Below are 6322 nucleotides of genomic sequence, written 5' to 3'. Positions count from 1 at the left end.
CAGCAGGGGTGACTTGCTGTCAACTGTCCTGTGGCCTCCTCCCCAGTGCCCGGGGTCCCAACTGTGCTCCCTGCCTCCCTCGCCTGAGCCGCCGCCTGGGAGCCTGCCCACCTGCATTGGGGCTGCTCCTCCGTGTGAAACCCTCCCTGGCTGGGCGGCCTTTCCACACCGAACTGAGGCACCAGCCGTGCTGTGCATCGAGAAGCTCTGCTCCAGCTGGGGATTGGAATGGGGCACACACACGTGACACGCCACCCACGGCCACACATGCACACGCTCACACATGCACGCAAATGTACACACACCCAACCACAACCCTGGGTGGTCACGCACACATGCATGTCCACACACATGAATGCATGCACACCCCCGCACACACGAGTGCACCCTCACACATGCATACGTATGCGGACACGCACAGCACACGTGTGCCCCATGCACATCTGCGCACACGCAGGACACTGTCAGCGCTCCGCCTTGGGAGCCAGCTCTCCACCTTCGCACGCTCCAGCCCGAGGGCTCTTCCAGAAAGTGAAGTCATCCTGACCCCATTTCCCATTTCCTGGGCTTCTCGGAGCCAGGAGGCCAGAGACGCGTCAGTTAAGGTTTCACCATTTTTAATTAAACATGAGCACATGGAGGGAACAGTGAGTCTGGCTTTTTAGAATATGAATTATGAAAACCCTCCCTTCCAGATGTTCCCCTCTCAGCTGCTCGCCCCGCGGGCTTTAGTTTGCTGTTTGTTGGTTATTTCTCATTTTTTTTTTCAGTTGTAAACAATATTTCTTCCCTTCCATTAAGAGGCTGCTCAGTTAAATTTAAATTAAATTCAGAATCTCAACAGTCATCGAGTGTCAAGCACTAGGTCAAATTTTGGCGGTTTTGCCCTTGAGGGTCTCCCACGTCCAGCGAGGAGTTTTAGGAGGATGCGTCCGTTCTCATAATCTATTCATTAAGCGCCATTTGTTTACCAAGCGCCTGGTCTGTGCCGCTGCTGCAGGGGGTGGGGGAGGAGAATGGCTCAGGGTCCCTTCGCCATTGCAGTCCAGCAGGGGACAGAAATCAAGCCGGCAATCGCACAGGCATCCGGGGAACTGTAGGGTGTCAGCCCCAAGAAGGAAAAGTACAGCCACGGACCGTGTTTATTCCTCCGTGTTTACTGCGTGCTTTTCCTTTGACAGCTGCCTCCATGACGCGGGTGGTGCCGGGGGTGCACTGCGTGGAAATGCACGCGCCTTCCTGAGAGACCGCGGCTCTGCGAGGCCCGGCGCCTGCCTGGGACCCTGTGCCCCGCAGTCCTCTGCCAGTGCTGCTGTCCTTGGCTGGCGGGGTGGCCAGGCACGTGGGCAGTGAGAGGTGGGCGGTGACCCCAGGCCGCCCTGTGCCCTGCGTCAGCACCAGGGCACTAGCTCTGGGATTTCTCCTGCAACTGAGGAGTCTCCTTCCCCGTTAGCCCTGCAAGGCTGCGAGGAAAAGTCCCCGCTAAACAAAGAACTGTAGTGACTCGCACGAATGAAGGAAGCGTCTGAAGCAAACACGTTCGGCTGCTAACACAGTCACCTGTCCACTCACTCATTCATTCATCCCAACCTTCACCGAACGCTGAAAATGACCCAGTGCACGTGGCGAGAGCAGACAGGTGCTGCCACCTTCACACCGGCCTTCCTAATTGGCTGCCGCTCCTTCCCTCGAGCCTGGGTCCTCGGCAGCTTCCTCAACGTGGGACTCCAGACACCGGACTGTGTGAGGCCTCTGTTTACTGTCCTGCTGGCTCTGCGGGTGACACTGGCTCTGTTGTGAGTCACTCTCTAACAAGGGGGGACGGTCCTGTGCACCGACAACCACAGCACAGCTCGGGAGGGGCTGCGCGAGGCGTGGCCGGGGCAGGTGCCCGGAGCAGGAGCTGGCTGTGGGTTCACTCAGTGCTCCTGAGCACCCACTCTGGGACTTCTCTGGATGCCGAGGACACAACGGGACCAAGCAGGCCTGGTCCTTGTTCTCATCACATCGCCAACCTTGCATTTTCATGGCAATTACCTTGGTTGATTTTAGCTGTTTGGAGCTTCCAGAGGCCTCCTTTAGCAGACACAGGAGGGTGACTGGCGCGTGGTGAGTGAACCCCGAGGCTCACACATGTCTCCTACTTGGACAGAAACCACCCAGGGACTCTGACTCCACGACCAGTCAGTGTCGGTGCCCAGCTCCGGGCGGGTAGACGTGGCCTGCAGCAATCTCACCGGTGCGGGTTGTTTGCCCGGGGAGCTGTGACCATGTGAGAGCTATTTCCCTCTAGGAAACTCAAATTGCAGCCAGGTGCCCGCCCAGGTATTTACATATTTCATTGAAATGATTGATCTTTGGCTGCTTTATGATTGCATCAGTGTTAATGATGCCCTGTCAGGGTAGAACTGCTGAGCCAGGATCCAGCCCGGGGACATTTGCATGCTGGTCAGAGGTGCTGCCAGCCTCACACACGGGGACTTCTCTGTCATCCTCTGTGCCTGGGGTGTGGATCCTGCTGGGAGCCATCCATCCATAACCCGTGCAATCATCTGCGCATTCATCTGTCTGTCCAATCATCCATCCATCCATCTACCCACCCATCCATCCATCCAACCAGCAAACCAGCCAATCAATCATCCACACATCCATCCATCCAGTCATCCATCCACCCATGTGATATGCACATGCATCTATTTATCCATCCGTCTATTGATCCGTACACCCCTCTGCCTATCCATCCATTCGTCCAACCAACCAATCATCCATTCATCCATCCATCCATCCAGTCAACCATCCATCTATACTTTTAAGCAGTCAGTCAAGTTACTTCATCTCTCTGGCCTTAATATTTTCATTTGTGAAAAAGCAATGAAGTTACCCCTTTCGTGAAATTGCTATGAAGATTGCTTTAAATGCTGTGGTGGGTATAAAGGACTTGGAAGAGTGCCTGGCCTTGGCCGTGGGCAGGGTGGCCTGGGTTGCTATTTCTGGAGGCATCCCAGCACGGTGGGCACTCTGGCACGGTAGACTTGGCTTTGTCCTGGCTCTGGCTCCTGGTTGTTGACCTTTGAGAAGCTCTTCATCCTCTGTGAGACTCAGTTTCTCCATCTGGAAAGAGGGCTAGTAACACCTCTTCGAGACTTGGTGAGGAATGAAATAAGGTAATGCACTGAAGATGCCCAGCCCCAGGGTCAAGCAGATGCTGTGTCCACCAGGTGTGGCCTCCGCCATCATCCTCATCGTCTGCTCAGCAGACAGTTGTTGAGTGCTGTTATGGGTTGACTTGTGTCCCCCTAAAAATTTCACAGTGGCACCTGAGACATCACCTGGGTGGCAGTGTCAGAATTTCCACTGTTGGAGAAGTGTGAAAACAGGGGTCTCCCAGAGGCCCCTAGAGCAAATGACCTTTGCAGAATTTGTTGTTGACAACAACCTCCATCAGGGCTGAGCTGATGGCCGGCCAGGGGCAGCACCTGTGCGGGGCATTCTTTGTGGGGCGTCTCCTGGGGTCCTCTCAGCAGGACTACGGCATGGATGCTAGAATTGCCCTCATCTCCCTGCAGGACTCGGAGCTGGGACTCTGTCCTGAAGACCGTGGGGACCTGTGGAAGGGCCCTGCACCAGGAACATGCTCAGGTTTGTCCCTTAGAAACGTCTTGCTGGGGCAGCCCGGAGACTGCACACAGGTGGGGAGACCTGGAGGGTCTCCAGAGTGGAGACAAGGGTGTCCTCAATCAGGGCATCTGCTGGTGGGTCGTGGGGTGGCTGAGACCTCAGAGGACATAACGGGGACCTATGAGCTGTTGTGTCTAGGAGGTAGTTTCTTTTTTTGGCAATAGGGTCTCACTCTGTCGCCTGGGCTCACGCGCCCTGCACTCTAAGTTGTGTCATCACAGCTCACTGCAGCCTCACACTCCCTGGCTCAGGCAATCCTCCTGCCTCAGCCTCCCGAGTAGCTGGGGCTATAGGCTCAAGCCACCACACTTGGCTAATTTTTCTATTCTTAGTAGAGATGGGTTCTCTCTCTTGCTCAGGGTCATCTCGAACTCCTGGCCTCAATGATCCTCCTGTCTCGGCCTCCCGAGGGATTACAGGCTGGGATCACAGGCGTGAGCCACCATGCGCGGCCCCAGGAAGCGGTTCGGTCCACACTGAGGCTGGGCTGTCCTGCAGCGTCACAGGTGCCTCCTGAGGTAGAGTGTGCTGGCTGGCGCAGGGCATCAGGGACCTCAAGTTCGTTCCAGCACCAGAGACATGAGGTCCCCCAGTCTGTGCTCATCAGAGCTCATGCCTGGAGAGTGCCGCCACCTGCGCAGCACGTCCAGCCCTGTCCCTCTTCCTGGGCATGTCCTGAGCTCCCTTGCATTGGGGGGGGGGCAGCAGGGACTGGTTCTGTCCATCAGGCGGTGGAAGTGAGGGGCTCCATGTATGAGCCACCCTGCTGTGTCCCTTCCCCGCCAGAGCAGCCTCGAAGACCTGTGCTGGAGGGCGGGGCCGCGCGTGGACACAGGCTGGTGTCTGTGTCACAGCTCGGGAGGGCTGCCCTGTAGAGCCTGGGACGGCACTGCCGGCAGGACGCAGGCTGTCAGGCAGAAGCCGCGGAGGTTTCCGGTTACCTGTCACTCCAGCAGAGCCCATCCTGGCTGACACGGTGGCGCTGGCCCAGCTCCCCGAGGCCTGAGGCCAGCCTGGGAAACGGCTGGAAGGAAGCCCTCAGCTCCGGATCCGAGACAGGGCTTGGGACCTAACACTGCCCCGTGTGCCGCCCGCCAGCTCCCGGCCTGAGCCTGCGTCCTCATCTGCAGGGTGGCGCTGACGCCTGTCGCCCTGACGACTGCGTCAAATCAGAGATGGGCAGGTGACTGGGGAAGGGGGTGGCCCAAGTGGAGAGAAAGCAGGGCCGGGGGAGGCCTCGAGTCCTCCTGCACCCCCCTTCACATGTCCCCTGCTGAGAGACCCTCTGCTCCTGGTCCCTGCCCCAGACCGGGTTGCAGACCCAGGACACTCAAGGGACAGCTGTCTGGGGCCGCGGCATGGCGGGTCAGCACCGACGAGGCAGGGGACTGTGTGTGGTGACCAGAGCAGGGCAGGAGAGGCAAAGCTAAGGTCCCAGACAGGCCTGGCCCTCCCGCCCCACTGCCACCCTTCCCCAGAGTCCCGTGACCGGGCCCCTCTGCTGGGAGGGGACCTTGTGTGTGCCATGTGTGACGGAAAGTCCCCCCACCCCCGCAGGGAAGCACTGCGGCTCCCAAGCCACCTTCCCGTCTGGAGTTCATTCCAGCCCCTGCCACGCTGGGAGAAACAGGCAGGTGGGGGTTCTCTCCTCACTCGACACAGGGGAAACTGAGACCTGAGAAGGGACGTGACCTTCCCAACGTCGAGACTGGGTCTCTGGAACCCACGTTCATTCCCCGTGAGTCCTGTGCCGCGCAGGCTCCGTGGCTGCGGGAAACAGGATGGTGGTTTTCACTGGCAACGTGAAAGACGGGGTCTCCGTGTGACCCCAGGTGTCAGCGAGACGGTTCAGGGCCAGGCGCCAGGGCTACCCGGACCCAGCAGCTCCTAGCGGTCTTCATGGCAGTTTCCCCCTCGAATCTTCCCCGGCAGCCCTGGCAGGACGGCCGCTGCCCCCGCGGTGCCACCGGAGAATCGCCCAGAACAGAGCCTCCGAGGCAGGGCTGCCCCCAGGCTCCCAAACCCTGGCTTGTGCTCTGTGTGTTAGAAATGGATCTTTTTTCCTATGCATTAAAAACATGAGCAACTGGCTCAAAATAATAATGGGAGAAGCCTGCGCACCAAGGGCCTTGTTATTAGTGGGGGTGGCAGGATCGAAAGTGTCGGCAAGCAAACCCACCACCTTCATTATGGATAATTTATTCCAGATTAGATCAGAGGAGCAGTTTATGTGGTTTAAAGACACACACACACACACACACACACACACACACACACACACACAGGCGTGCGCTTGCCGTGCTCATATAACCAGATATTTATATTTCCTCCCCCTGCTCAGGAACTCATGATAAATTATTCAGAAGGACGACGCTGGAAGCCCCGTTGGCAGGTGCGCTGAGCAGCTGGGGGGTGCAGGCGGGGTGTGGGGGCACCATGGGGAGAAGGGGGCAGGGTGCTGGGTCCTGTCGGTTGGAGCTGAGACGCGGCCTAGGGCGACGTCCCCGCAGGGCTGAATCTAGCTGCAATCCTCAGCCATCCATGCTCTGGGCGCTTTCATTAGCTGAAACAAACAGCCGTGATTTGGGCTTCTTTGGGCAGTTAGGCGGGAAGTGAAGCCTGCAGGGAGGTTTGGCGTTGTCTG

Source organism: Lemur catta, chromosome 10 (genome assembly GCF_020740605.2).
Source record: "Lemur catta isolate mLemCat1 chromosome 10, mLemCat1.pri, whole genome shotgun sequence".
NCBI lineage: Eukaryota > Metazoa > Chordata > Mammalia > Primates > Lemuridae > Lemur > Lemur catta.
This window is presented reverse-complemented; position numbering follows the sequence as displayed.